Here is a 9,797-nt window from a genome sequence, read left to right as displayed (position 1 = left end):
ATGATTGCATCAGGACTTAATTCAATTAAGAGGTTTTAAAATGCTATGTGCAGGCTATGTAGAAGCGTACTTTGCAGGTACATAAATTTCATTTACTTTTCCTTCATTGTGTACGTCAGATAAGTAAGTTAGGTAAAGCACAGTTATAATGGATGGCATTAAGGGTGGATTTATGGAATAAACGGTTGGTATTGTATCCCTTCAAACAGGTGTGGAATATTTTATTTATGTTATGCTTGTGAAGTCCTGCTTCTGTTGTAACTCAAGTTTAAAGTACACTTTAGGCTTTTCCTGTTATCTTTCTTTTCTCAGAGGAATCTTTTGTTATAATGGCTCAAACTAGGAGATAATATATGTATGCAAAACTAAATAAAATGCTAAAGAATTCTGTAGGTGGCATGCAAAAAGGATATATTTTATTGTTTTGTTATATGATTAAGACTGACACCTAGCAGTAGATGAAGTATGAGTGGGTGATCTAGAGCAGTGCTTCTCAGCCTATCTGCTGCAGAGGATCAGTAATCCTCCCTCCTAATTTGTAAGGAGTGGCACTAGATTTATGTATGTTAGATAACAATTCTTTCTTTCTTTGTTTTCCTGGACAACTACCAGAGGCCAGCACCTAATGCCTCAGGGACTAGCACTGCTCCAGGGACCACCATTTTGAGTACCACTGGGAAATGATGGATGGTAAGGGCCCTGAGAGTAATGCTCTTTGCAGTGCCTCTCTGTAGTTCACCTAGTTGTATAACTATATATCAGCCTGCATGGGAATAGTGAGGGGGAGGGAAGACAGGGGGGAAGAGGAAACACTGACACAATGTGACTGCCAAAGTCACATCTGTCCCAGCAGCGAAATTTTGCACCTGGGGACAAGCGTGATTGCGAGCTCATTGATGGATTTCCGCTGTCAATGAAAAGGGATGCCCTAACCATGTTTCAGGGGTACAGCAGCTACACATTGGAGGCATTGTCATGAGATTACAAATGCATAACTAAGTATCATCTCCTTCCCCAGCCTCACAAACCCAATTTAACAGCCAGCAGCAACACCAGGCAATAGAGGTCTGTTTTGGTGGGGTTAGAGGTGTAGCAGGTTGATGTTTCCTGCCCCCTCCTACTAGTGAGCAAGGCTGTGATTAGGAGTTGTAAAGGGCTCTTGCTCCTGATGGTCACAGCCTTGCTTGCTGGTGGGAGGAGGTTGGAAATGTTATCCTTCAGCAACCAAATTGCAAGCAGAACAGACCTCTATTACTTGAAATTGCTCCCTGGAGTTTAAGAAGGAATTCAACAGGCATTTACAATCGTGGCAATAGTGCCACAATCACAAACACATAATGTATCTTAATATGAAGCAGTTACAGATCTATAACTCTAAATTACAGATCCATAACAGCAATATATGAGCCAGCCACTGTTTTTAAAACAGATCAACAGAAATATTGTGGGGTTTATTCAATTGTTTAAAGCACATTCAAAAATGTATATTTGGTTGAAAAAGGACAGACACTGATGAGCCGAGGAAAGAGAATTTGAAGACAGAAATGTTTTTCTGTTAGTGACCATTGCCAGCCACATGGGACCATCCTAACTTTGCAGGAACTGCTGTTCCCAGATGAATGTGTAACAAAAGTCATTTTAATCATGTTTTCCACCCAATCCTCCCTCCCCTCTTCTATTTTACTTTTCCCACAATAGTGACTGGGATTATCCAATGAAACTAGACACTGCAATGAAGACTGAGCTAAGATGTCATTTTTGCACACTGAACAAATTCATGTAAGGAATTCACCGCAACATGTTGTGGTGACCACCTGTTACATGGGATCTAAAAAAAAATGGGTCACACGTTTTCCTGGAAGAATGGAGGTCTAGAAACAGTTGTTTCCCATAATGACTAAAAAATACTAAATGGAGCTTCTGTGTTCATATGCAGTATCCCACTGACCATGCAGTTCTCTGCATAATGATCCAATGGCACTTATTCCTAAATAAATGTTTGTAGGGTTGCAGCCTAAATATCCAAACTATCCACTCCTGTGCACTCCCCTGCTTGCAATTAAAGAAATACAAACAAACAAGTCTCTTATTGTAAGAGTCACAATTGCCATTATGTGTGGCCTGTCCGTCAGGGAAAAAGAGAGCTTATACAGAAACCTTCTGCTCCAGACTGCAACTCCTAGAAGGCAGAGGATACAAATGCCAGGGACATAGCCAGGATTTTAGGGGGGGGGGGTTCAGCAGCACCCACCATTCATTTTTCTAATGGAAGGGGAGGTCCGGACCCCAAGAACCCCCCCTTGGCTACGTCCCTGCAAATGTCTTCCCTCCATATTTTTCTTGCTAATTAGTCCTTTACTTGTAAGGTTGCCAAAATTCTCTACTAAAAACCAGGACAAAATGTAGGACAAAATTTAGACCAAAATATAGGACAATTGTAGGATAAATTTTACTCCCCAAATGTAGGACATTTAAGAAAAATGGAGGACCTTAGATGTCCTACATTTTGGGCTAAATTTTATCCTACAATTGTCCTATATTTTGGTCTACATTTTGTCCTACATTTTGTCCCGGTTTTTAGTAGAGAATTATGGCAACACTATTTACTTGTCACTCCAACCACAAATCATGTCTGCTGGCAAATTATAGTCTTCTCTACCTTTTAATACTGTCCAGTGTTGTAAAATCACTAGGATGGTGTATTTGGTCATTAAAAAGGTGGCTGCATATCCATTTTAATTTATCTGGTCAACACAGGTATCACTATAAGGCTTACTGTGGATTATAGGAGTTAAAGAAGATTTCATGAACTTACAAAATGCATTCCATAGTAGGCAAGGCAAAAATAACAAGCACCACCTAGTAATGCTCACAATAATCTCTGTGTTGATTACGATAGCTTTCCTGTCAAATCAGAGCAGTATAATTCCTTCTTCCACACCTGTGTGTGATTTCTTAAGTGGATTACCATGTCTTTTCCACTGCTACACTTTTTAGTCACGCTGTGGTGTCACCCATTTCTCTTAGTGTATGTGACATAGCCTCCTGATGACAGTATCCATCATTGTTACAGCATAAAATTATATATATATATATATATATGTGCTGTTTTCCATGCAGCAAAAATACTGAATTCCCAAGAATCTTAAATAAGAATAAGAATAACACAATAATAAATTATAATTATAATTATTATTTCTTATCCACCTCTCTCTATAGCTTGAGATGAGGAGCAACAAAAGATCAGACATATACTGTAATACCAGTTAAAAGAATATATAAAACCAATACATATTTAAAATGATCAATACATACCTTAAAGTCATTGATTAAAAAAATTATCAGGGTAGACCTGCCAGAGATGAAGAGACTCAGGTCATCTAAATATTCTGAATATAACTCCCAATTACATGGTGAGTCTGGTGGGCAGCTTGTGGCCTTCTAGATATTGTCAGTTTTGTGTTTGCATTTGACTGCTGACGTACTCTAAAGGGCAATCAGAATTTTTTCCAAACTACCTTAATGAGTTCTGAATAGTTTTTAAAGGACAACAACCATTTAACATTTTGTGAGAGAAACATGAAAGACACAGGTTTGAGATCATCATATACCATTTATAGAACAGCCTCACCTAGAAAGCTATTTGACTTACTCCTTGGCAGCTTTTTAAGAGACAGCTAAAACATGAATTGTTAAAAAAAAGCTAAGCACATTTTTGAAAAAGAGAAGATAATAGACACACATAACAGAAGCTTTGAATTGCTCCAGTCCAAGTCATTCGCTCCTGTTATTCGGAACTCTCCAGCCAAATTCCTGTTTGAAGTTGTTCTTACATAGAAATTTGGGCACCAGAGAGCAAGGTTGAAGACAGCCCTTACAGCACCAACTTAAGAAAGCTTTCCCAAAACACGCCCATGGCAGTTGCTGGATGTTTGAAACAGAGCTGCAACCGAGTGAGGTCCAACAGCCATTCTGCCAATGAGCAAAGCTGTGGTATAAGGAGGTTTGCTGTTATTGTGTTCCTGCAAACAATTTCTGGCTTATGGTGACCTTAGTGTGAACCTATTGTGGAGTTTTCTTGGCAAGATTTGTTCAGAGAAGGTTTGTCTTTGCCTTCCTCTAAAGTTATGAGAGTGTGACTTGCCCAAAGTCACCCAGGGGGTTTCCATGTCAGAGCAGAGTTTTGCATCCTGGTCTCCAGAGCCATAGCCCAGTGTTCAAACCACTATACCACACTGACCCCAACCAGAGCACCATCTTGGGGTCAGGTTATCTGAAGAATCACTACTTCCAAATATCTCTTCTTGGGCAGCCACTTTTCTGAGTATCCCTTTCTGGCCACAGCATTTTGGATCAACTGAAGTTTCTGAACACTTTCCAAGCTAAACGCAGAGAACAAGCAGTCTACTGCCCAAAAGAGAGTATTGTGGATTCCATGGATAACAGTGACTAAGGTGGGAGAAATACTTCCTTTACTGACTTTATCCTGCAGATACTTGCCTATTGTCTCCCTCTTCTTGTCAAAAACACTGACCTTGTCTTGCAAGCCATGTGCAGACAGGAATGAGGAGGAGCTACTGTCGTGGACAGGTGAGAAATGCAGCAGAAAGGAGGTGGGTCAACTGATGTGTATTTTAACTGATGTCTTTTTAACTGATGTTGTTTGTCAGTTAATTGTTATCCTCTGCCTTGATCCATGGGGAGAGACAGGTTATTATTATTATTACTGTATTATTATTATTATTATTATTATTATTATTATTATTATTATTATTCCTGAGCAAAGAAAAAGCACTGGGAAAAAGAAAATAGTGCTATTATTTTTATTTAAACATTGTAACGATTACATGAGCAGAACTTAGAAACATTAGTTTTAAGACGAATGCATTTGCATAGTGCTGAAGCATGTTACCTTTACTCGTTTATCAATGATTATAACAATACTGTGTTAATTTTTAGTAATGCGTCACTTTAAAAATCTATTTAAATTACTAAAAAGGGGCATCCAAAAATTACCCCAGTAACAAATTAAATATGAAATATTACCCAACCTGTCAGAATTATTGGTGTTAAATTGATTAAAAACAGTGCTTTGTATATAAGTAGCACCTCCACTATTGTACGGTGCTGTTCCATTAAAACAAATAATCCTTTGTTTCTTTATCTCCTCAATTCTTCTTCTTGATTCACACACCCACCCGGATGCATGCGCGTGCATATATATATATATATATATATATATATATATATATAAAGAATTGGTGCCAGGTGATTTACAAACGGTTTGAACAGTTAAAGACAGAAATAGGTTAGGCAGCGGCAGCAGGAAAGGGAAAAAAAACAGGTAATGCAAAAAGTGTATGCTTTATTAACTGCCTGTATGCTGACCCAGTCAGACTTTGTCATGGCTCCTGTCACATGGCAGCTCCATTGCCAGGAGGAGACTGGCTGGTTAGCGCAGCGACAGCAGAGCAGCCACATGACAGGAGACATGGGAAAAGTTGTCTGGCTGGCCTCCATGTTGCTAAACAATAAGTATGAAAATAGTTTGTCTCTTAAGTAATCTTAAAATAGTATGCTATCATATCTAATACACCTGTCCCTCCATATTCCATAGGGTTATTATTAATATTATTATTAACCTTTATTTATAAAGCACTGTAAATTTACACAGCGCTGTACATACAATCTTTATAATTAGACGGTTCCCTGCCCTCAGGCTTACAATCTAAAAAGACATGATACAAAAGGAGAAGGGAGTGGTGGCGGTGAAGGGGATGAGGTTCTTCTCTACCTCCGAGGTCTGGACCAATGGAGATGGACTGGAGGGAGGGTTTGGCTTCTTAATGGATGGTTAATCTTCTACCAGGGAGGCCTATTGGAGCTAGCCTGCCTCTCTAATAGGATAATACATATAAAATACATAGCAATACAGGAAATGATTCAATAAAAACAAAAGAACATCAAATAGCAAGTGACAATTATGCAATGCCTGGGAACGCTTCTCTGAACAGGATGGTCTTCAACTCTGTTTTGAAACTGGTTAAAGAAGTAATGGCTCTTGCTCGCAGGGGAAGAAGGTTCCAGGAGTGAGGGGCAGCGAGTGAAAAGGGGCGAATCCGAGATGGGGCAGAGGAAATCCTGGGCTGGGACAGCCGACCTTGACTACCAGAACGGAGGGCCCGAGTGGGAAGGTGAGGTTAGGGGCACAAGACCCCTCGTGAATATGGAAAAACTTCAAATAACAAAAACACAGGTTTTTTACTGAGAGGACACCTCTCTAGGAATCTCTAGGTTCTACAGTTCAACTCTGTGGTCAATGTCCAACAGACCATAGAACTGCACTGGAGGAGCTACAAATGCCTAGTGGAGTATTCTCTCTAGGAATCTCTAGGTCTTTCAGTGCAACTTTTAGTTAAAGTTGACCATAGAGTTGCACTGGAGGACCTAGATATTCCTAGAGAGAACATACTAATCAAATCCGTGAATAATCAAAATCAGCAAATATCAAAGCCACAAATATGGAGGGATAAGTGTACATTAATATTTTAGAAAGAGGAGTCATATTGAAACAAGACAAAATACCCATGTTTCTCATGAACTAACACTGAAGCTTGTGTGATGATATGAAATTCCAGTAGGAGTGATTAGCAAACTAAAGGATTATGAAGTTGTGCCATTAACATAGCTGATATTGTTTCAAAACATCTTAATCCCTTTCCAGTTTTATTACACATCACCTACATGTTGTGTGTTATTCCATGGATAAGAAGAATTTGGAAATCCTATCTTGGCCTTGCAGAAAATAATAAGTAGCCAGAAAATGCCAGTGTAACTTCTAGTGACAGAGAAGATTGCAATGGCAAAGGAAACACTAATAAAGTCGTCTGTTAACAGAAACTTGGGTCCAAAACACACTGAAGTGTGCTGATATATCTGTTAAGGAATTTATACATCTCCAAAGATGCATTTATTACACATCTCTAACATCTGAGAGTTAAGCAGTTTTCTTTACTTAATTGTATCTCTATCCCTATTATTGTATTTATCTGTTGCTTAACCTCTGTCCAGAATTTTTGTAGAAATAGGCATTCCCACCACATATGTATATAGATTCCTTTAACTCCACATCCATGCCAACATTTGGATTGAAATTTGTCATTTGTAAATGCTAATTTATATGCTGTCCTATACCATTTTCCAATCATTTTCATTTGTTGTTCTTTTACATTTGTATTTTTGATTTTAACAGTTTCTTGTAGCCAAATTTTAATTTTATCTATGTCACTCAATAAATCTTTTTCCCAGTTCACTGTCAATCCCTCTATCATTCTAAATTGGGTTGTAAACATAATCTTATAAATTTTTCCTCTTAGTCCTTTACCCCCTTCTAATTTTTCCCCAATTATTTCTTCTAATAATTCATTTTGATCTACAATATTTAATTGTATTTCATCTAGTATAGTTATCATCCCTTTTATTTGAATCCAGTATTGCTTTCTTATTAATGTAGTTAATTTTTCTTCCTGTATTCGTGCCCCTGTTGAATCATACAAATCTCCAGTTATTTTAAATCCCTTAATCTTTAATTTTTAAAATATCTTTCCAAAATCTTCATTGTTACTTTTATTTCAATATTCAATTGGTAGCCACTTCCTATTTTTTATACCCAGGTTTTTACTCCACTTCTCCCATATTTTGTAATTCACCCTCATTGGACCAATTCTTTTCTCTTTTTCTCCCCCCCCCCCCCCCATATTTTCCCCTGAAAGATAGAGACAAACTCCATTTGATTGCTCAGTCTTTCTAATTTAACCCACTTTGTATTATGGTTATATTCTACCTCTATCATTCTTAGCAATTGAACCGTCTCAAAAGATAATTCGAGTGATGGAACTCCCCATCCTCCAATACTTTGATGCTCATATAATAATGCCTTAGATAATCTGGCCTTTTTATTCCCTGATATCCATTTTAATATTGACCTATCCCATTTCTTTAAAACTTTACTAGGAATTGTTTCTGGGATAGTTTGAAATAAATATAAAAACTTTGGTAGCACCATCATTTTGAACATTCTAATTTTTGTTAGCATTTTCCAATTTTTACTTGTCCATTTAGAAATTTGATTATTAATTTTTTCCATAACTGATTATAATTACCTTGTACAATATTATCTAACTTAAGCGTGTTACAAACCGCCATTTTGGACGTCCTCAGGATGTCCCAGTTTGAAAAAGGGGAGTCTCTTCCAGACGCCCCTACTCCTATTACGGACAGAGTCCGTAACAAATGGCAGCAGCCTTTCCACACGGCCGCCGCCATATTGACAGCGTCCGCACGTCGCACCCCAGAAGTGATGCAGCGAGTGCGTGACTAGCGCCTTGCGACGTCTTTTCTGGGGCCCAGGAAGGAGTATGATTTCTGCGCTCCTTCCTCGGAGCGTCCGGGACCCGCGCGGTTTGGCTGCTGCGGCTCCTGGATGCTGCAAGCAGCGGTGGCGGGAGACCGTCGCATTTCGGCGGTCTGTAACCTGCCTTAGTTGGTAAATTTACACCTAAATATCTCATATTTTTAATCCCCAATTTCAATCCTGACACAATTTGAATTTCTTTTTGTTCCCACCAATTCGTATTCATAAACATTATCTCTGATTTATCCATATTAAATTTAAGCCCAGAAATGTTGTTAAATTTCTGAAATATTTCCAATAACTTGGTTACAGCTTGATTCGGTTTCTGTGTCACTATCAGAGCATCATCTGCAAATAAATTCAACTTAATCTCTTCTTTATTTATTTTATATCCTTTTATCTCTTCTGCATCCCTAATCATATTTGCAAACGGTTCCATTGCTAATATAAATAATAAAGGGGAAAGTGGGTAACCTTGCCTTACTCCACTTTTTATTTTAAATTTTCTTGATTTCTCTCCATTTATCATGATTTGTGCTTCTGTATCATTATATATTTCTTTGATGGTTTCACTAAACCTTTCCCCTAATCCAAAAACCCTACAAATTTTATATAGATATTCATGATTTATTGAATTGAATGCTGTGTAAACATCTAGTTTTATCAAGGCTAATTTATTTTTGTATTGTTTGGCATGATGTAGTATAGTAAATATATTTATCGGTTTGTAAATATATCTGCCTTCCACAAATTTGAATTGTTCTTCTTTAATTAAAGTAGGTAAGTATTCTTTTAATCTATTGGCTAGGATTGTCATAAAAAATTTATAATCTTGATTGCTTAATGCGATAGGACGATAAGATTCGGAATTGGCTGGATCTTTATTGGGTTTAAGTATTAATATAATTTCAGATAGTTTCCATGTTTCTGGGATTATTTTATTGTCCAATATTTAATTGTAAATTTTAGTCATATGCTCACTGAATTCATTTTTAAAGGTTTTATAAAATATAGATGTGAATCCGTCTGGGCCAGGAGATTTAATTCCTTTTAAATCTTGTATTACTCTTTGTAACTCTTCTTTGGTTATTAGGAAATTGATGTGATTACTCTGTATTTCCGTTAATTTTATTTTTATATTTGTTTTCTGATCCTCCACTTTCTTCTCTTCATATAGCCTTTCATAAAATTTAACTAAAACTTCTCTTATTCTCTCATCATCAGCTATTATTCCGCCTTTGCCCCCTATTATTTTACTAATCATCTTTCCCCCTTTTTTCTTTTTAAGAGATTTGGCCCAACTTTTCATACTTCTAATATCACATGCCTTAAATTCATTCCTAGTAAACATTTGGTTTCTTAATATAGTTGTTTGATCCAATTC

Source organism: Sceloporus undulatus, chromosome 5, assembly GCF_019175285.1.
Source record: "Sceloporus undulatus isolate JIND9_A2432 ecotype Alabama chromosome 5, SceUnd_v1.1, whole genome shotgun sequence".
Lineage (NCBI taxonomy): Eukaryota > Metazoa > Chordata > Lepidosauria > Squamata > Phrynosomatidae > Sceloporus > Sceloporus undulatus.
The sequence above is the reverse complement of the archived record's forward strand: the minus strand, read 5'-3'. Positions refer to the sequence as shown.